Source organism: Rattus rattus, chromosome 7, assembly GCF_011064425.1.
Source record: "Rattus rattus isolate New Zealand chromosome 7, Rrattus_CSIRO_v1, whole genome shotgun sequence".
NCBI classification, from domain to species: Eukaryota; Metazoa; Chordata; class Mammalia; order Rodentia; family Muridae; genus Rattus; species Rattus rattus.
In genome coordinates, this window is record NC_046160.1 from 94,817,727 (window position 1) to 94,840,342 (window position 22,616).

A 22,616-nucleotide genomic window follows, 5' to 3' on the forward strand; every position below is an offset into this window, starting at 1 on the left:
GCCCTGGGTGGAGAGAATGGAACTGAGTCATCGAGAAGCCCAAGAAACACTTGTTTTCTCCTTGCTCTCTGCATTTCTCCTATTCCCCACCCCCCCCAAGCCATGCTAAAACCAAGCCTGCCTTGTGACAGTTGTTTTTCAATAAAGACTGTCTTAGTTAGGGTTTTACTGCTGTGAACAGACACCATGACTAGTGCAAGTCTTATAAAGGACAACATTTAATTGGGGCTGGCTTACAGGTTCAGAGTTCGGTTCATTATCATCAAGGTGGGAGCATGGCAGTGTGCAAGGCAGGCATGGTGCAGGCATTGCTGAGAGTTCTATATCTTAGTCTGAAGGCTGCTAGCAGAATACTGACTTCCAGGTAGCTAGGATGAGGGTCTTAAAGTTCACTCTCAAAGTGAAACACCTATTCCAACAAGGCCACACCTCCAAATAGTGCCACCGCCTGGGTCAAGCATATTCAAACCATAACATTCCACTCCCTGGCCCCCATAGGCTTGTTCAAATATGAGTCCATGGGGGCCATATCTAGCCATAGCATAATTAAAAAGGTACGTTCAGTCTGATTTCCAAAGTCCCCATAGTCTATAGCAGTATCAACAATGTCAAAAGTCCAAAGTTCAAAATCTCTTCTGAGATCCATTCAAACACTTAACTGTAATCCCCAAATCAAGATAGGAAACCATCTGGGCAAACTCTAAATTCTGCAACTCCATGTCTGATATCAAAGCAGTTTCCAGATCTCCGACTCCTTTTTCATCTTTGTTGGCTGCAACAAACTTCTTTTCCTGGGCTGGTTCCACTCCCTGTTAGCAACAGATAACCGAGGAGATAACCCACGGCTCTGGCATCTCAAAACTCTTGGGATCTTCAAGGCATCTTCAATGTTGTTTCAATGTCTGGGATCCACACATGATCTTCTGGGCTCCTCCAAAGGCTGGCGTCACTTCTCCAGCTCTGCCCTCCGTGGCACTCTGAGCTCAGGTTGATCCACTCCACTGCTGCTGCTGTTTTTTGGTGATCTTCCCATGCATCTCCAATATACTGGGGTCTTCCGTTGAAACTAGGCTTCACCAATAACCTGTCATAGGCTCTCTTCATGGTGCCAAGACTCAAATCCTTTGTATGATCCCTTCAGTCCCTGACTTTCAACTACAACTGAGGCTGCACCTTCACCAGTGCCCTTCCATGGCCTCTCACAGTCTCAAGCCTCAGCTGCTCTTCATGACCCCTTCAGACCTTCAAAACCAGTACCACCTGGGTGACTCTTACACATTACCAAGTACAGCTGTAGCACCAGGTACAACTTTGGCTATCTCTGGAACACAGCTTCTTTGTGCTCTCAGAAAACACTTCCCAGAAGACTTCACCTCAGTGATGCTGGTCTCTTCTTAATCACTGCTAATTTCTTAGCTCCAGCTAACCAGCATTGTTTGGCCCAGTAATCCCTTCTATTCTAGACTCTAAAAGCCAGAGCTATGAACGTGGCCAAAGCTGATGAGTTCTGCTGCTTGCTGGGGCTGGAACATGGCCCCTTTGTTCTATTACATCATCACCAGTTTTGTTTTCCAACTCCTTCACTGCCTAAGCTTGGCTGTCCTGGAACTTGCTCTGTAGATTGACCTTGAACTCAGAGATCTGCATGGCTCTGTTTTCTGTAATGCTGAGATTAAAGGTGTGTACCAACCATGCCGGGATTTAAGCTTTTCTTCACCTAGAACCTGTTTTGTCCCAGGCTGGCCTTGAACTTAAGAGATCTGTTTGGCTTTGTCCCCAGGGACTAAAGATGTGTACCACCATGCCTGGATCTAAACTTAGCTGGGTAAGATCTTTTTCCCCAAATCCCTTATCTGTTATCTCCTAGAATATAGGATTCAGTTCCAGTTCACTTCTTGGGGCCCCTTTAATACCTGAACTATATATTTTATATTTTTCCTTCTTAAGCTTGCTACACTTGTTCAAAAACGCTCTTCATGAGACTTAGCCAGAGATCAAAGTCTCTGCTGGTTTTTTGAGACTTCCTTTGTCAATGCAATTAGTATAAATCCCTTTACTTTAGACTCAAGTAGACTCTTCAGACAAGGGTCAAAAGCAGCCACATTCTTTACCAAAATATCACAAAAACAGTCTCTAGGCCACATTCTGAAATTCTTCTCCCATGAAACCTCTTGGGCCAGGTCTGCATGGTTCAAATCATACTCAGTAACAGAGTCTTCCACATTCCTACTAGGATGGCCCATTAAGCCTCATTTAAAGCATCCCACTGCTTTCCAAATCCAATATTCCAAAATCCACATTCTTCCAAACAAATGCATGGTCAAGCTCATCACAGCAATACCTCAGTCCCTGGTACCAACTTGTCTTCGTCAGGGTTTCTATTCCTGCACAAACATCATGACCAAGAAGCAAGTTGGGGAGGAAAGGGTTTACTCAGCTTACACATCCACATTGCTGTTCATCACCAAAGGAAGTCAGGGCTGGGTGTCCGGCTGTGAGAAGCTGCAGACCACCACTCCAGCTGTGGGGAAGTGCCTGCAAGGAGGCTGAGGTCGTCGGTTCTCAGGCTCTTGAGCATCCAGGCTCACTGGGATGCCATGGAAAGGCTGAGAACAGAGTGAGCCCCCCCCCCCCAGAGGCTGGATCTAGCCTGAAAAGGGGACGTCCCGGATGCTCCCGCAGGGAGAGTCCTTGGCTTGACTGTGGCAGGCTGCAGGCTTGGTGGCAGGGCGGCTGGAGAAGCAGGGAGGCCTTCTGCGGGAGGCTCTGTAGGCAAAGGTCGGCGGATCCCATGAAAAGAGGCAGTTCATGGTTTCAAGGCGTTTATTGTCATGGCGGAAAGTGGATGAGTAAAACTGTACCCTACTCCTCAGGGTGGGCCTGAGCTTAAATACCTTTTGCAGGAAGGAGAGTCTGGGAACGAAAGGGATTAGCTAGGCCTCCAAGCCTTTGGGTACCTCATAATAATGGAGATCTGTCTTGAACCTGTGTGATCACAGGTCACTGACCTCTACATGTCGAGGGCCTTGGGGCGTTGCCCTTATTTGACTGACGGTCACAAATCTATGGAGGGCTGCGGCTAGTGACTGGCCTGATTTCCTAAGAGTCAGGTGAAACACCTACCATCCCTTTCAGGGTCTCCGGGTTCAAACCTTCCCAACCAGGGTCCCATTTTCCATTGTCCCACAATATACTATATACTAGCTGTGATTTTTCTTTTTGTCTGTTTTTTTGAGACAGGGTCTCACTGTGTAGCCCTAGCTGTTCTGGAACTTGCTATGTAGACCAGACTTGCCTGGAACTCACAGTTCCACCTGCCTCTCTGCCTCTCTCTGCCTCTCTCTCCACCCCTTCTGCCTCTCTCTCTCTCTCTCTCTCTCTCTCTCTCTCTCTCTCTCTCTCTCTGTCTCTCTCTGTGTCTCTGTCTCTGCCTCTCTGCCTCCAGTGCTGGGATTAAAGACATGCTGCCACCATGCCCGGCTGCCTCAGCAAGACCCTGAGGCATGCTTCTATGGTTTGTTTTGATTTTGATTTTTTTTTGTTTGTTTTGGTAATGTTTCATACAGCCTAGGCTGACTTCAACTTGCCACGTAGCCAAGGATGACCTTGAACTCCGGCTCCCACTTTCCAAGAGCTGGCATTACATGCTGGAGCCACGGTACCCAGCTTGCCTGCTCCTTTTTGAGTAAGCTGGTTTGATGTCCCAGATGTGTTCTGATATCCTGACTAGAAGTTATGGGTCACAGCCTGGAGCAGAAGGTTCAGGGCCTGTGGTGTGGCCTTACATAGGCTAAGCAGGATGCCTGCCACAGAGCTTAGGCAGTGATGAATCCCTCTGAAGCAGGGGTGGGGTGAGGCCAGGCTGAGGGCTGCCATTGAGCCGGCTACCACGTGCCAGCATTTCTGTCTGTGATTTATGAGTCTCTTAGCCAGCATCAGCCACATGTGGCTGCCTTCCTTCTAGAGAAGCTTCCACCCCAAAGATCCATTAATCAAGGAATCAGTGCCGTAGCACCAGCTTTAGTAAGTTACACGGTGGGTCCTTTCTATGGCTCCTCCCCCCACCGCCTGCAGAGCTGTCCTGCTGTTTTCTGGACATAATGGAGAGACACACATTTTAACTTTCTTGTTCCTTTCCACGACTCTTTGAGGTCACAACATTCACCAAGTAGGAAATGACTTCCAGAGATGCTAACACACTTGCTCAAGATTACCCAGTGTGGTCTGGAGACACGACTCAGTGGTTAAAGCACTGGCTGTTCTTGCAGAGAACCTAGGTTTGGTTCTCGGTACCCACAGAGTGGTTCACAGCCCTCTGTGAACTGGAATCGCAGAACTGGAGGATCTGGTACCCTCTTCTGGCCTCCACAGATACTACATGTACACAGCGAACAGTTACTCATGCAGGCAAAACACTAATGTACACATAAAATAAAAACAAATAAAATCTTTAAATTTTTTTAATGGTTACCCAGTTCACAGAAGGTAGATTCAGTGCTCAAATCATGAAATCTGGGATGGCAAGATGGATTCACAGATAATAAAAGCACTTGCTCTCAAACCGACTGACCTGACTTAAAAGTTCCAGGTCCCTCATGGTGGAAGGAGAGAACCAACTTCTCCAAATTGTCCTCTGAGATAGAGGACAGATAGAGATGCTTAATCCCAGAATATGCCAAACATATGCATGCAAACAAAAATAAGTTAAAAATTTAAGATTCTTAAAACTATGATAGGAGGTTAAGGCAGGAGGAGCCTTTTAGATTCAAGGCCAGCCTGGGCTGACCTTAGTCTAAAACAAACAAAATCTGACCCAAAGCACTCACTCTTTACTGCCCTGATGCTTTTCATGTCTTGGTTTTGAGTTCACATCAACTCTGGAACTTTCGTGCTGTTGCCCAGATGTTGGGGACACTGAAACCCAACACAAAACTTACGTTCCCTCACACCAACACCCACCTGATATCCCTCATCCCATCTCCTGACCTGGCTGATGCTGAGAATGGTATTCTACGCAGAAGCAAGTGGAGAGAGAGGCTGAAACACCCAGACACACAGAGAATAAACAGGCCAGACCTGAGGACATGGGGTCCCTGGCCAAGGGACAGAAGCAGCTGCTGGCAGTCTCACTGACTGACATCAGGACCTTCTAAAAGCTCACAAGGGCGAAACCCCTGAGCGATTCATTCCTGAGGACCCAGCTTCACACAGCAAGATTGCTTTTCCTTAGCTGGGCTTCTGGGATTAAGCATCTCTGTCTGCAAACGCTAGTTTGTGATCGGACCTGTGGGGAATGAGGAGCTTCGTGGAACATAGTGGGGTCACGCAAAGTGTGCACCAAGTACCTGGGCTCTGTCTTCCCACCAGTCACCTGGACTTACTTTCACTTGGTGAGACCCGAATGTGTCCCTCCCAGGTATTTCCTGGATGTTTTAATATGAGACCACCAGATTGGATCTTGGGGACGTCCGGCCACATTGAAATGAACAATCCCTGCAGCTCTGGCCTAGCCGTCTGGTGGTATTTGAACCTCAGTATTCTCACACAGGACCCCAAAATGGGCATGGCACAGAGGCAGATAAAGCAGGACAATGTCCTGCAGGCCCGCTATGCTAGAAAGACTGTACAGCAGACCCGGGAGTGTGGCAGAGCTGCTAACCACAAAGTTTGGACTTTCTAGCTGCCTAAGATCTTCCCCAGACATTAGGGTAAGGCCTCGAAGCCCAAGCACAGTAGCCCAAGAGGGTGGAGGTCCCCTAGCAATAGAAGATGTAGGAGCCCTGGCATCCACTTCAGCCCTGAGCTAGCCATTGCAATCTGACTAAGAAAGCTTTTTCAGACTATTGCTTTTATCTTTGGGAAGCAAGAGAAGTTGGTCAGTGGACTTTATTCCAACCAGATCTTGAATATCCTCAAAATATGGAGGCTGGGAGGAAGAGGAAAAGGCAGGGAGGGTCTTCATTTGGGGTCTTCGGAGCGGAGCTCTCTCTACATCCCTGCCTCATATGCTTGGGTCCCTAGTAACCTGGAACGAAGAAAAGAGGCTGTGATCTTAGCCAGAGCTCTGCCAGAGATTCTTGGAGATTATGAGATTAGGTGACATTTAAAAGTGAGTTAAAGAAAATGCAGAAAAGGGGAACCTGATACCCAAAGATAAACATTGTTCTTAGAAGTGGAAGTATTTGCCTCGTTCACACCCAGACCACCAGGATGCGATTCTAAAATAAATATTTGTGAATGAATGAATGGATGCATGAGGCCCTGTGTAGAGCAGGATGGATCCTTCTAAGAAGATGTTGAGTACTGATTGGGCGTGGTGGGATTTATCCATAATCCTCTGTAATCCTAGCACTTGGGAGGCAGAGACTGGATGGACCACCCACAGGTGTGAAGCCAACCTGGTCTCCGGGCTAACCAGGGCTACACATAGTGAGACCTTTTCTCAAAAATAAATGATAAATAGAAGGTGCTCCATGAGCTTTGTCTTCTCTATTCCTTGTCGTGTAGTTTAGGGGACCTGTGGGAGAGGGGGCTCCCTGACTGTCTGCCTTTTCATCTTGAGTCAAGGTTTTATTAGAACTGCCTGAAGGTGTTTTGTTTGTTTTAAAAGATTTATTTTGGGGTTGGGAATTTAGCTCAGTGGTAGGGCACTTGCCTAGCAAGCACAAGGCCCTGGGTTCGGTCCCCAGCTCCGGAAAAAAAAAGAAAAGAAAAAAAAAGATTTATTTATTTCATGTATATGAGTAAACTGTAGCTGTCTTCAGACACACCAGAAGAGGGCATCAGATCTCATGACAGATGGTTGTGAGCCACCATGTGGTTGCTGGGAATTGAACTCAGGACCTCTGGAAGAGCAGTCAGTGCTCTTAACCGCTGAGCCATCTCTCCAGCTCTGTTTGTTTGTTTTTTATTTCCACTGAATTACAAACTCCATGAAGACAGATGTCCACAGCATCTAGTATGGTGCCGGGCACACAGTAGATACTCAATAAATACTCGCTGGCTGGCTGGCTGGCTGGACGGATGGATGGACAGACGTCTGAACGAATGAATGAATGAATGAATGAATGAATGAATGAATGAATGGGCATGCATACAATAAAACTTCATTCCTCCTCTGACTCTGTGAGCTAAAGTTTGGGGACACAGACCGGCGTGTTCTCTGCTTCTTCCTCTAATTTGCCTATTGACTTGGCCTTTCATGAAATCAGATGAGGTTTGACCCAGTGCAAATTCGTTTTCATCAAGAGCAGGAGACTCAGCACTTGCAGGTTAATGCTCAATCAGTACCTGATTAAACAGACAATGAGTGCAAGTGTGTGGCTCACATGGCAGAGGAGACGTGGAAAGCCCATGCGAGAACGGCCTCCTGACTGGTTAGCTGTCTGACAGACTAATAAACTCCGTAAAGGGCTAAGGCTGTGGAGAAGACTTTTCTTTAAGTGGCAGCAGAGGGAAGCTCACAGAGGTTTCTGCCCCAGCAGGGGCCTTCTGCAAGCTTTTGCCCAGGGCGAAGCCTCAGCTCAGGACAGAGAAGTCTCATTTATTTGCATACAAATTGCAAATGTCCACAGTCAAATTCGCTCAAGCAATTTTTAAGTGAAGTGTTATTGCTTTCCCGAAGGCTATAACTCCTAAGTTTTTCTCGTCAATATTCCTCTCACTTAAGCAGCAACTCACATTGACCCAGATTTTCCATCCCAGGAGTGCACAGGAGAGAGGAAACAGGCAAAGAAAGGGGTGGATGGATGGCGGAGAGAACCTGCCTTTTGGATGCCCAGGACCCTCTCTGGTTGCCTATAGTGTCAGTTTATCTAACTCTACAGAGACTCAATGGACTGGACTCTGTGCTCATCTCCACTTGTAATGAAGTCCAGACTCAGAGACAGTGTTTGTGACACTCAAGGTCACACATCCAGGAAAGGGCTGGGGCTGGAATCCAAAGATATCAGATTCCCAGAATTTATTCTTAAACTATACCATCTCCGAAAAACACAGATTCTTTACAAGTCTTTAAGTATTAAAACAATTCTGTAAGATTATTCTCTGAACAGGCCTCAACTGTTGCAATGTGACCGTGTGGCAAGCTCTCTGGCAGTGAGAGTCAGAGTGGGATGAGCAGAGCTTTAGAGGCCGTGGAGTGTGACTTTAGTAATCTAAAGTGGGCCTTCTGAGCTGATATCGCTCCCTCGAACATTCCTGAGGCCCGCTAGATATTCTGCAAGAAATGTAGGAAGCGCCAGCCCCGCAAGGTGACACGGTACAAGAAGGACAAGGGTCCTCTGTCTGCCCAGGGAAAACAGCATTATGACAGGAAACAGAGCGGCTGTGGTGGGCAGACCAAGTCTATTTTCCATGAAAAGGCTAAAACGACCAAGAAGATGGTGCTGAGTGCAACTGCGGACCTAAGGAACGCTGGCCGGAACGCTGGCTAGTAAGAGATGCGTGCGTTTGAGCTGGGAGGTGATGAGAAGAGAAAGGGATCCAGGTCTAAGTTGATTTTCTTATGAAGACAGTAAAATTATGAGCTTTTATCCCCCCCTTACCCCTCCCCAAACAAAATCCAAAGTGGGCCTGGGAGATGGCTCAGTGAGTAATGTGCTGACCCAGCCAGCACAAGAACTGAATTCGGATGCTCAGTACTCGCACAAAGTTCGTGAGGCCTGGCTACCGCCCTGCAATTCCAGCCATCAGAGCCAGAGAAAGAGGACCTCAGGGCAGCCTGGCTAGCAAGACAAGGAGCTCTGGATTCAGGGAGAGCATGTTTAGTAAATAAAGTGAAGATTACTCAAAAGAGGCACTGGATATCTACTTCTTACCTCCATCTGCGTGTTCATACATGGGCGTATGCACCCACACACATATGTGCACAGGCATGCAGGCTAGACATACGTAGAATCAAGCCGAGTGTGGGACCTTCTTACTCAGCATCAGCCCTCCAATCTGCACAAGCCAGCCCCGAGGCAAGGCCCCAGGCTGAATGCACATCTGCTATGTCCTGGTACACGGTACTGGCTCCGATATATGAGAGACGTTCAAAGCCTGTAGGTAAAGTAATAAAACGATACATGCCTATTACCTGGTGAATACCAAGCACTACTCTGGGCACAAAGACAGCAGTAGACAATACAGGCAAGGCCCCTGGCTGCCAGACGCATGTACCCTAGAGGGACAGAAAAAACAGTGTGCTAGAAGACAAAACAGGATTGCTCTGAGATATGGATGGAGAAAATGAAGCAGAATGGTGGGGGTGTGTAACTAGGAAGGTGACCTAGAGGGGTGGGGTGGACTCCTTGGGCAGGAACTGGCTTTCGATGCCGGTTCTGGGGGAAGGAGTCACCAGGGCATCTCCTTCCAGGTGAATTATTCATGCAAGGCCTGCTGAGGCTGGCACTGGCCTGGCAGGATAAGTGGCAGAGTGGAATACATCAAATCCTATCCCCACAGGGTTCCCTATTTGACCTCTACAGTGCTCAGTTCACACCCTCCTGCCCCGATTCTATCCTGGACTACTTTCTCTTCCATTGCTCTGCTGATCTTTCAGACTCCAGGAAACACCCCCCCACACACACACACACACACATACCTTAACCACAGTTAGGACCCTCACACAGCAGATCCCCACCCCACCTGCTGGCTTTTTCTCATCTTTCAAGTCTCGGTGACCTCAGGCTTAGAGGAACCCCTGAATGCTCAAGTTCCAGCTGTTGATCTGGGTCTATGCTTGTTGGCATGGCCCTCTGTGTAAGGGCCCTCTTGCAACATGGCAGCTTGGTGTCCCAGAGTGAACAATTTAGGAGAGAGAACACTTAGGGTGGAAGCCATTGCTTTTCTAACACTCTGGACTAGGAGACGACTCCATGACCTCTGATGTCTTTTACTTATTAGGAGTAACTTTATTAGCAAATCCACCCTTATTAAGGCTTTGCACAGGGTGTGCCACCATTTAAGGGATGGATCCCTAAGGAGGTTGTTAGAGACTGCCTACCGCACAGATGTGACCACAGGAGAATGCCAGTCAGTGCCCCTTAATTCTCAGTGTCAGAGAACAGGCTCACACCAGAAAGAACTCTCTACTGACCCTTACAGTAAGAAAAGTTTATAAAGCCCCAAACCACAACTCTATCACACCAAGGGTGGGCGAGGGGGCAGAAGTCTCCAAAGTTTCAGTTCATTTGATTAAACGAGTTGTCTTAGGTTGTAAAACAATGAATGGGCTTTCAGGAGTGCAGGTGGGGCAGCAAGAGGATGCTCCACTCTGCAGTATGTGCTCTGTGAGGCTGGGTAGGGTTAGGGCACAAAACAGCTAAAACTAGGATAAAGTGGAGCCTCTTTTTTCCATGGGTCATGTGACCTGAGGTGACCCAATTAGAACACTTCCTTAGGAATTTTTACTTGAATAGTCTTTAAAACAAACAAACTTCCCTCTGTCGTGCCCAGATTACAAAGACCCAAAGAGACCACCAGGAACCACAACTCCGATGCAAGTACATGAGAGTCTTTATTCAAGCTCGAGAGCTTGGACTACAAACCTTCCTGATGCAATAGGATAGGAAAGCCGACCGAGGTCTAGGGGAAGAGGTTTTTAAAGGAAAACAACCCTCAAGCAGGGGCTGCTCAGCCTTGGCATTACATGATTGGGTAAGAGGTTGATGGGGAAGCTGACTTTTAAAATGATTGGTTTGTTTTAGGTGCCAAGGCCGCCAACTGCTCTGGCGTGGCCACTCGGGTGGGAGGGTTGCTAGGAAACGGTATCTCCTGAGTGCAGAAAAGAATGTAGCAGGACCGGTGACCCCCAGCAGCTGCAGTTCACCATGTGTTTCATCCCCAGGCCTCGTTCTTTGTTTAAACTTAACATTTCTGGGCCTCCACTTAGGTCTCTTACCTCCCACTCTTCCCTTTTTTTGTGGGGTCTGGGGTGGGAGTTGAGACAAGCCCTGAACTTGCTGTGTAGACCAGATCGCCCTTGAACTCAGAGACCTGTCTACCTCTCTGCCTTTCAAGTGCTGGGATTAAACAGACATACTGGCTTGAGTCAATCTTTTTTTTTTTTTCCCCCGGGCCGGGGACCCGAACCCAGGGCCTTGTGCTTGAGTCAATCTTTTAAAAGGGATAATGTTGCTTCGTCTCTTAATGTAGCACAGGTTGCCCCCAAGCTCAGGGTCTTCCATTTTCTGCCTCTCCAGTGCCATCACAGGTGTGAACCAGTCATGGCCAGATAACAGTGGAATAGTTGGGCTGAGGAGATGGTTCAGTCTGTAAAGTGCTTGCTGTGTAAACACAAAGACCTCAGTTCAGATCCCACCACTCACTAAAAATCAAGGAGCAGTGGTATGCAGAGTACTGGGGGAGAGATGTGGAGACACGAGGATGATCCCTGGAGTTTGCTGGCCAGCCTCCCTGAATCAATGAATGTCAGGTATAGTGAGAGACCCTGTCTCAAAAATAGCATAGGCTGGTGAGAAGGCTCACCATGTAAAGACCTCTGCTGCCAATCTTGATGACCCAAGTTCAATCCCCAGGCCCTTCATGATAGGAGAACAGACTCCTCCAAGTTTCATGTGCCCCTCCCACCACACATAATAAATAAGTACATTTTGAAATAAATAAATAGAGCTGGGAGTCAGTACACTCAGGAGGCAAAGGCTGGCAGATTTCTGTGAGTTGAAGGCCATTTTGGTTTATATAGTGAGTTCCTGGCCAGTCCAGGCTATATAATAGACTGTCTCAAAAATAAATAAAAAATAAAATTCAAAAAATAAAGTAGAGAGTGCTTGAGAAAGACATCCAATGCCTACCTCTGGCCTCTCCACATACATGTTCACATGTGCATGTGCAGCTTGTACGTACACACATGAACATTCACATAGGTACACACACAAATGGTACAACTGAGGACAACCATGTTCCTCATCAAGAGGAAGAAGCTGATCTGTGGGAAGAGTGAACTACTGCTTCAGGGAAATGGAGACCTTTTCATGAAAAGGCTGCACCCCTGGTTCCATGGATCCCTCAGCCCCAGTCATGCTCAGGTTCAAGTTTGGTTACAGAAGTCAAACGAGCCCCTCCCCTTGTTTGGGGTTTGGTCACTTTGTGACAAGAGAACGGTGACTGACTAGAGGACACAGCTACCTTGAGGAAGAGTGATCGACTAGGAAACGGGCTGTTGGGAACGATGAAGGCCTGAGCCAAGGCACTGGCATAGTGATGACAGGCCAAACAGGAAGATGTGTAAGAACCAAGGGTGGGCCTGGGGACTGGGGACTTATTCACCTGGTCGCCCCAGAGGTCCCAGCCCTGTCTCAATGTAAGATGAATGACTTGCTGGCCTGTAGGACAAGGAGAAAGTGAGAAATGAAGCCTCCCACCCTGCTCGGCTGCTGACTGCCACCCCTAGGAAACAGAGAGAGCTGCTTTAGGTGGACTCAGCAGGGATGAGGATGATGGGCTCAGCCTGCTTTCAAGGTAAGGGGTGATGTCACGGAGAAAAGCTGTCAGCTAATCTACATGAGAAACATCTCTGTCCTTGGCCTCCGGTGCTCCGTCCTTGGGACCTGTGGGATGGTATAATCAATTGTTAGTCTCAGACAAAAAACCCACTTTTGCAAATCACCAGTCACCCCAGAGACTGGTGGCTGTTAGGAATGATCTAAAGTTAGGATGACATTTTCACTATCAACTATCACATCAATAGGTCCTCTGTCTCAACAGCAGTTCTCTAGGGTCCCCTGTGTGATCGTGTCCTGCCCAGCCCACAGAAGACCAGGGACACACATGGAGAGGCTTGAGACTGGGTGTCATACATACATAAAAGCTGGTGCTGTGCAGCTATCACATCAGAACGGGGAGTGTCCCTTCCACCAGGCGCTGTGTCCGGATAGAAGCAGTCTTAAGGAGGGGAGTACACAGCTTTCAAATATCACCAGGGTTTAGCTCAAAGTGCTGGCTTGATTCGGAGCCCTGCGTGAGGCGTGTGAGTGGATCAGAAATGCAGCTTCAGTGGCGCCAAAAATCCCCCTGCTGCCTCCCAGTCCTGTAGGATGGCTAGCTGACACAGCAGCCATCTGAGCTTCCTGAGAGCTCCTCCTGCAAGCAGCGAAATGATCCAGAGAAAAGCTCCCTTTCTCGGGTATAGTGGCACATACCTGTCACCTCAGCACTCAGGGGGCTGAGGCCAGAGGACAGCAAGGTCAAGGCTAGCCCGGGCTACATAGCAAGAACCTAATTACACAAAGAAAGAAACCTCTAACACAAAAGCTCTTTTTTGTGGCTTAAATAGGCACTGCTCTGAGAAAACAGCACCCCTCCATCTTGGTAGGCTTCTAGCGGGGACAGAGGGGAGGAGAGTAAGCGGGAGGCTATGTAAATAAAGCCCAGGTCTGTGGAAGTCAAGGCTGACACAAGTTCATAGTTAATCCTTTTTACCTTCTGAAAGGTGTCAAGATGGGAAATCTCTGGGCCAGAGAGATGGCTCAGTGGTTAAGAGCACTGACTGCTCTTCCGGAGGTCCTGAGTTCAAATCCCAGCAACTACATGGTGGCTCACAACCATCTGTAATGAGATCAGATGCCTCGCCTGGTGTGTCTAAAGGCAGCTACAGTGTACATGATAAATAAATAAATCTTTAAAAGATGAGAAATCTCAAGTATAGGGAAAAAAACCTCGATTAGTACCTATCACCTGCTGCCGGTAATTATCGGTTTATGACTACTCCTGTTTCAGCTATACCTCCATAGAGTTTTTTGGAGCAAACCCCAAACAAATAACAATCATAGTGGGGCAGGGATATGACTCGGTGGTAAAGTGCTTGCCCTGGGTCTTATATCACATAAAAACGGCAGCAAGGGTCCAGCAAGACGGCTCGGTTGGTAGAGACGCCTCCCTCCAAGCTTTACAACCTGAGTTTGGTCCCCAGGGACCCAGATGATGGAGGGAGAGAACTGAGCCCTGTAAGTTGTTCTGTTGTTCTTTGACCTCAACAAGCATGGCATCACGCGTGTTGGGCCAGTCCAGCGTTCTGGAACCCCAAAAGACCACCAAGAAACCGATTCCGATGCCATCGCACCAGGGTCTTTATTCAAGCTCGGGCTTGGGCCACAGCACCATCTCTGGTGTAGCAGGATGGGAGGGAGGAAGGGGATATCCAACATGGCACACATCTGACTGGGGAGCCATTACGGAACTCGATTTGCCCTTTAACATAACTGGCTGGTGCTGGGAACCAAACCGTAAACGTAGCTTCTGCTTTTCTCTTGATTGGTGGTTGTTAGGAAGTGAAGTTCCAGGGGCCGGCATGTAACCTGGAGGTGCAGATTTGTTGGGGAGTAACCTGGAAACTGGTACTAGAGAGTCCAGCCTTAGGAGCGAACCCTAAGATGGAGTTCTCTAAGATGGAGTCTGAACCCAAGAACTGGTCTCTCACATGCAACACGAAGACGCGCATCCACACGCACAATAAGTGAATGTGAAAGACAATAAAAATGTTAATAACCGCATCACTGTTATTAAGCCTTTAAAAAGGAAGAAGATATGAACCTTCATCCTGAGGCAACCTGATGCAGGGGCTGCCTTCTCTCTTGGCTTCAATGCCTCTCAGGATGCTGGGCCAGAAGCAAAACAACACAGGAGGCAATGGAGACAGCCGGCCGCAGTGGGATCGTACCAATGCGATTGGCGACATTTTCAACTTAAAGCCCTTGTGACATAGTATAGTAGGGAACCAAAGCAGGGTTTTAGCCCGGCCTCCTGGCACGTTGAAAAGTGATTCCTATCTCTGAAGCTGGGTTGCTGGAGGGTCCAGGCTTCTAAGAGGCAGTGGCAAGATGATGGCGGTAGGAATCCTTTCACACTCCTTGCTGAGGTGTTTCCTCAGTAGCACGGTTACCACAGTATAAGGCACAACAGCCTGGGAGCCTGAGAGCTGTGTGAGGGTGGCTCAGAAGGCTCACATCATGGAGGTGAAAGGGAAGGGGAAGTAGCCTAGCTGCCATTTGATGGCTGTCACAGGAATGTGAAGTCACCTGGGTGAATGGATAGGGTTAGCAGGATGACCATGCGGGAGTGACCCCAAGCAAGATGAGGGGTGAGGTGGGGGGGATGGCAGGGTAGAGCCCAAGCAGAGAGATGTCGGCACAGAGGGTCAAAGCCTCTCCACAGATGAAAGCCTCCTCCCTTCTTCCCTCCTTCTCTTTGAGTGGATGTATGTGTGTATGATATAGTGATATGTGTGTGGACATGTGCGTGCCACAACACGTGGAAGTCAGAGGACGACTTTGGCTGTTGATCCTCACCTTCTACCTTGTTTGAAACGGTCTTGCTTGTGTGCGTCAGGCTTGCGGGCAGGCCTGTGAGCTTCCAGAGTCTTACATCTTTATCTCTCTTCATAGGAGCTTGGATTCTAGACACACACACTACCGCATCTGGCCTTCAGTAGATTAGGGGGTACAACCTTAGGTACTGTGCTTTTCACTCCTTGAATTGTCTCGAAAACCCCAAACCCCATGTTTCTATTAAACCTTTTGGCACATACCAGACCTACAGGACAGCTGCTCAGAAAACCACTCACTGGCCTGGAGAAGGTGGTCTCTGAGGGAAAGTCTGAGTGGCTCTAGGACAGAATGCTCTAGCTGCTGTGTGGGTCACCAACCCCCTGTTGAGGCCTGTTAATGACCCAGACTCGGGGTCTGGGGATTTAGCTCAGTGGTAGAGCGCTTGCCTAGCAAGCGCAAGGCCCTGGGTTCGGTCCCCAGCTCCTAAAAAAAAAAAAAAAAAAAAAAATGACCCAGACTCTTATATCAACTGCACGATTCCATTGTCTACAGTTAGCCGCACGGTAACAGCCAGTGAGACCACAGAAATGCTCTTTTGTCACACGGGCCACACAGGTCTGGTGTACACAGTTATGTGAGGGGCAAGCACAGACTTTCACACAAAAGAAAGAGACTATTTCTTAGTCCAAATCAGAGGTTCCTAACCTACCTAATGTTGCAACCCTTTAATACAGTTTCTCATGTTGTGGAACCAACCATAAAATTATTTCGTTGCCACTTCATAACTGTAATTTAGCTACTGTTATAAACGTAATGTAAAGAAGTGCTATGCAACTTCAAGGGGGTCATGACCCACAGGTTGAGAACCACTGACCCAAAAATCTTGAACGTGTTCAGAAGGCCTGACTCTGGGGACATCAAGCTTTTTAATTTTAGACCTCTTAGAGCCACAGCAGTTCCTCAGTCATGGCAGTGTTTGTTCTCAATAGCCTTTCAGTACCAGCACCTCAAGTCTCCCACTAACACTCCTCTGTCATCTGCGACCTGCCACTGGGACTAGAGTAATGACTGGGTAAGTGACAGCCCTTCCTGGAACCACATCACAGTGGAAATGGTGACTGTGTTTCCACAGGCTTCCAACTGTGACCTCATGAAGGGTCAAAGGCAAAGTAGTCTCTGACATGATCAAGGCCACTGAGGGGAAGGCCCCAGTGTTGCTGGGTATCTGCCTATTCACCCTGGAGCAAACAGTGGAAGACTCACTTACACTTTCTTTTTCTGAGACCTCAGAAGCAATGTAGCTGGCTAAGCCTGGAGCCCCGAGGCAGGGCAGGTATTCTCAAACCAAAGCCTGTAGGTTGAGGTGGGAGTTAGCATAACCATGGCAGCTCTCCAGCCACAGGCTTCTAAGAAAAAAACCATGATCTATCCCATTTCTCCCAAATTACAGTCTAGAGGCCTTAAATTCAAACATCTCTTGACAAGGACCCAGGGCCTGTCTCAGTTAAAGTGATGTAATCAGTTCTTGTTAGCTTCTCCCTGTTCTCTCGAGAAGCATAAAGCAAATTACGTTTGGCACAGAAGAGGCTTTTAGACCAACCTTTCCACAATATGTCTGGAATCTGGCATCCAGTGCAAGCAAGTATATAATTATAAAAGAGAAAGGTGTGTGCAGGATGAGCTCACACAGGCCCTCAAATGTAGCAGGAAGGCTTGCTGCTGTCCTCAAAGATAAAACATCTTTCTTAGAGATGGCTTATGACTCAAGCTCCAAATTGGAGTAGACAGAAGAGTAAATCACTAGGAAATGACTCCCCGAAGGTTCCCATCATGGCCACACACCACACCACACACATACACACACACACACACACACACAGAGCCACTGGATCATGAGCTAGCTTCTTCTAACCCTGTTATCTCTCAAATGTCCTGATGACCTCAGACTCTCAGCCACTCCACCCTGTCACTCATCTGAGGGGCTGGCCTACTGTTTGGCTGACCTTTCTATAATGTGCAAGTCTCCTGTTTCCTTGTCTTCTCTGCCCATGCCAATACCTCTGCCCCCAACCATGTGTAGCACCTGGTACTAAAGTTTATGCTCTTCCCCATTCTGTTTTCGTAGCTGAACCTGTGCCTTGTCATGTTTTGCTCCCTCTAGTCACTAATCACTGTGCATCTAAATGTACCAGGCACTTTCTTCTGTTACCTCACAAAGCTGCATCATGTGGGGTCCCTTGTTACTCAAAGTACAGCCACCTGGAAGTTTTGCAAAATGTAGAACGTTTGACCTCACCTCAGGCCCAGAAGTTAAATATTTAGACTAAGTGCCTGTCAAATCTCCTCAGGAGTAATTACATGTAGATTTTGTTGTTGTTTGATTTTAAGTTTGATTTCTGAAGCAGGGTCTAATGTAGCTCATGATGGCCACAAATTCCCTGTGGCTGAGGATGACCTTGAACATCTGATCTTCTTGCCTCAACTTCCCAAGCACTAGGATTATATGATGTCATCACACATAGTTTATATGGTGACAGAGATTGAACTCAGGGCTTATGCTTGGGGAGGCAAGCACTCTAGCAGCTGGGCTGTACCCATGGCTATGCTGTCATACATGCCTCCTTGCTTGTTATAAACCCCACAGTATGTTTTTATTTTAAGTGGTGATGTTTTAAAATAAGGTTTCTCTATATAATCCTGGCTGTCTTGAAACTTGCCATGTAGACCAGGCTGGCCTCCAACTCCCAGAGTTTCACCTGCCTCTGCCTCCTGAGTGTTGGGATTAAAGTCATGTGCCGCCTGGCCAGGTTAGATGAATGTTTTATCAACTACATTAAAAATAAATGCTAGGGAGATAGCTCAGTGGGGAAAATGCTCGCTGAAAAAGCATGAAGATCTGGGTTTAGATTGTCAGCACCTGAGTTAAAAAGAAAAAAAGCATGTCAGCGCACATGGAATTCCAGTGCCGGGAGGCAGGGGCAAGGGGATCCCTGCACTGGCTGGCCAGCCAGTCTAGCCAACCAGTGAGGATTCCGTGAGAGACTCTATATGGAACAGTGAGATGGAGAGGGATAGAAGAAGGCAGTCAGTGCTGACCTCTGACCTCTACCTGTGCATGCACAGGCACATGCACCTGCACACACCTGTGTACACACAAGTAGGAAATAAGATTCAAAACACAAGAGGCTCTCCTATTTATCCATATGGTTCCCGTCTGCGATGCCGTGTGCACTGACTGCTAAGTATGCATCTGTTTTCTCGACCTGGCCTGCAGAGGTTCCTTTGATCTCATATAGTCCATGCCGGCAGTCGATTATCTCTGATTTTATCTGAGAATCTTTACTATTTTTTGAATTGAGAACTTTTAAAAATTGAGAAACAGGAATTGAATATATTGGAGCTGTGGGTTGCAGCGTATACCTGTGGTTGCAGCCATGGAGTAAGATGACGAAGGTCTTCCTGAGCCTAAGCGACATAGCAGGACCGTGTTTCAGAAAAAAACAAAACAAAACAAAAAATCAAATCCTGTATGGTGGCACACCTGTAATCCCAGTACTCGGGGATCAGAAGCTCGAGGTCATCTATAGCTACGTAGTGAGTTTGAGGCCAGCCATGGATATGTGATACTCTGTCTCAAAACTCCAAAATCAATGTTTGTTAAAAATGCTTTTGTGGCTGGAGAGATGGCTCAGCAGTTAAGAGCACTGACTGCTCTTCCAGAGGTCCTGAGTTCTATTCCCAGCAACCACATGGCGACTCACAACCATCTGTAATGGGATTCGATGTCCTCCTCTGATGTGTCTGAAGGGATTAACAGTGTACTCACATACATTAAATAAATAAATCATTTTTTTAAAAAAAATGCTTTTGTACAACCTTGTGCTCTATCACGTATAAGGCTCAGTGTTTGATCCCCTAAACTAGAGAGAGAGAGAGAGAGAGAGAGAGAGAGAGAGAGAGGAAGAAGAGGAGGAGGATGAAGAAAGGAAAGAGATATATACGCATGCTCACATGGTAGAATGGCTAAGTCAAGGTGATTAGTATGTAATGTTACAATTTTTATGATAAACAGCTTCCACTGGAAAGACACTGATATTCTTATCATAGCCATGGTGGCCAATGCTTCCTTCCCTCACCCTTTGCAGCTCCTGCTGCGAGAACATGGGCAGGAAATGTAGGACCAAGAATTCATGTTGTGGTGAAAGCGACAAAGGGATTGTTGGTACACTTGTAAGGCTTGATGACTGTGTCAGTATGATGCTGGAATGTATCACAGGGTTTGACTATATTAGATCAGATTCTGCATATGGGAATAACATAACAAGGTGCTTCCTGGGGAGAAGCCTGACGTGTGAACAGATTGCCTTGACTTACGCTGGGCTCTGCTTGGTCTAAAAATGGCAAAGAAGTAGACTTTTTTATAAAGCAGTTAATGTTTAGATTCTAGAGAGCCAAGCTTCTTGTTAAACGGAAATACTTTGAAGACTTTTCAGATATATATATATATATATATATATTACATGTTATCTATAATATAATATAATATATTATATAGGCATACATATATTATATATTATATAAACACACATGTTATATGTTTTTTGCTTTGTTTTGTTTTTAAAGATTTATTTACTCATTATATGTAAGTACACCGTACTGTGAGTAGCTGTCCTCAGACACACCAGAAGAGGCATCAGATCGCATTACAGATGGTTGTGAGCCACCATGTGGTTTCTGGGATTAGAACTCAGGACTTATGGAAGAGCAGTCAGTGCTATCTCTCCAGCCCATGTTATATGTTTTATGCTGTGTGTTATGTGTTATATGTTATAGAAACACACACACACACACATATATATATATATATGTATGTATGTATGTACATCTGAGTGTTTTGCCTGTATGTATGTTGCATGTATGAGCACAAGTGTGCAGCACCTGAGGGGGCAGAAGAGGGTGTTGACCCCTGGAACTGGAGTTACAGGGGGTTGTAAGCCACTGCATGGGTGCTGCAGACTAATTGAGTGAACATGAGTGCTTTGCAAAAGCAGGAAGCAGTCATAACTACTGAGCCATCTCTTCAGTCCTGGATGGCCATTTTTCTAATCATGGTTATCTTGTGAAAAGAAGAATCTGGCTTTTTGAAGACTAGAAAATAAAGATTTCTTTCTTTTTTTACAAAAAGATGATTCACATACTTTCATATCATCCATGCAGAGAGGCCGTACAAATCTTTGCGTTATTGTTCCACATTCCTATATGTGTCACTGAACTTAGCATTGGAAGTCTTACTTTTTTATTTTATTTTTTAAAAAACTTTGTGTGTGTGTGTGTGTGTGTGTGTGTGTGTGTGTGTGTGTGTGTGTGTGTGTGTGTGTGCAGGTGCTGGCAGAATCCAGAAGAGGGCATCAGATTTTCTAAAGATGGAATTAGGCAGGTGTGAGTCCCCTAAGTACTGAGTGCCGGAAACTGAACTCTGATCCTCTGGAAGAGCAGGAAGCCCTCTTAACAACTGAGTGATCCCCCTAGCCCTTCCCTCCTTCAAGTTCCTGCCTTGCCTTTTCTCAGTGATGGGCTGTGTCCTGGAACTGTAACCAAATAAGCCCTTTTCTTCCTTTTTCCTCTTTTGGTCAGAATGTTTAATCATGGTAACAGAAATGAAACTAGTACACTGCACTCTGACTATGGCTTTGAAATTACATTTTACTTTTAAGCTTATCTAACTGACGTTATGTGTAATTATCAGGTGTAACATGTTTTAATTTATATATTATGAAAATGCTAACATATGAATTTAACTTTTAAATTCAACTTTTAAAATTTAACTTTTAAATTTTAAATTTAAAACTAACATTTAACTTTGGGTAAGTTTAAAACCTACTCTCAGCAAATTTCAAGAAATGGCACATTGTTTTTAACTGTAGCCTATTAGTATGGTTTTCATTAAAAACATATATACATGTATTTACAATTTTATTTTCTTTTTAATCCTATGTGTGTGTGCATAGGTCGTGTGTGTGTGTGTGTGTGTGTGTGTGTGTGTGTGTGTGTGTGTGTGTGTGCGCGCGCACGCGTGTATCCATAGAGGGCAGAGGTATAGGATCTCTTGGAACTGGAGTTTCAGGCAGTTGTAAGCTGCCTATTATGGGTGCTGGGAATTGAACTCTGGTCCTTTTGGAAAAGCAATTCATGCTCTTAACAGCTGAGCCACATCTGCTCAAATATACATTTTTTTCTTTAGAAATTCCATCTTTTTTTTTTTAAATAATTAAATTGCAGGGCGGATACCTTTGATTCCAGCACTGGGGAGGCAGAGGCAGGCAGATCTCTGAGTTCAAGACTAGCTTGGTCTACAAATAAGTTTCAGGACAGCTGAGGCTATACAGAGAAACCCCGTCTGGAAAAACAGAAACAAAGCCAACATTATTAAATTTAGACGTCTTCCAGTCTCCCCTAAACAACGATACTAGCTAGTATCTATACATTTATAATAGCTGTTTAATGTCCTTGTCTGGTAGCCACATCCCTGTTATTTCAAGGTTAGATTCCACTGACTGATTTTCATTTCTGGCTATGAGCAACGTTTCCAGTTTTTCTCTTACTAGTAATTTTTGAGTGTTGGACAGGTATGTTACTTTATTCATCTTTCTTCAATAGATATTGGTGTTTATTTTGGCACAGAAATTATTTGCAGATCAACTGATTCCTTTGCGTGGCATTTTAAAGCTCTGGTAAGGAAATTTAGCGTCAGTTTGGTTTGAGGGACAGTTCAGTATTGGTTATGAATAGGTCACACACTGCGGGCTTCAGTGTATGCCCTATGTAACCATATACGACCTATTTGGGCTGGTCACTCTCTGTACGTCTCCTCACCCCACATGAGTTCTAAGAGGTGACCTCTCTGTGCTGGTCAGTTTGTCAACTTGATACCATCTAGTCACTGAGGAAGAGGGAACCTCAACTGAGAAAATGTGTCTATCAGATTGGCCTCTAGGCAAGTCTAGGGGACATTTTCTTGATTAATGACAATTTAAAAAGTAGGAGGGCTCAGCCCACTGTGCAGAGGACCTGGGCAGGTGGACCTGGCTTGTATAGGAACATGAACTGAGGAGCAAGCCATTGTGCGGATTCCTCCATGGCTCCTGTTTCCTGGGTTTTGGTAGTCTGTCTAAGCTCTACCCCCACAGCTACCTGGCAACAGCCAGGAATGCTCCGCCCCGCAGTTGCCTGGCAACAGCCAGCCGTGCCTGACACTATATAAGGGGCTGCTTGGCTCCTCCTCGCTCTCTTACTTCCCTCTTACTTCTCTCTTTGCTCTGCTCTCCCCTGTCCCTTCTCTCCCCTTTT

The 22,616-nt window shown here is 46.5% G+C and overlaps 1 protein-coding gene across 1 annotated transcript in view; it reads left to right on the plus strand.

Annotated features, from left to right (window-relative positions):
* The window catches only part of Galnt16 (polypeptide N-acetylgalactosaminyltransferase 16), a 92,095-nt gene extending 83,299 nt beyond the window's left edge, over window positions 1-8,796 (plus strand). The window contains exon 16 of the mRNA XM_032908035.1: window positions 7,705-8,796. The gene's annotated coding sequence lies outside the window, so the exon portion shown is untranslated. The remainder of the gene's footprint in view (window positions 1-7,704) is intronic.
* The last annotated feature ends 13,820 nt before the right edge of the window (window positions 8,797-22,616 follow it).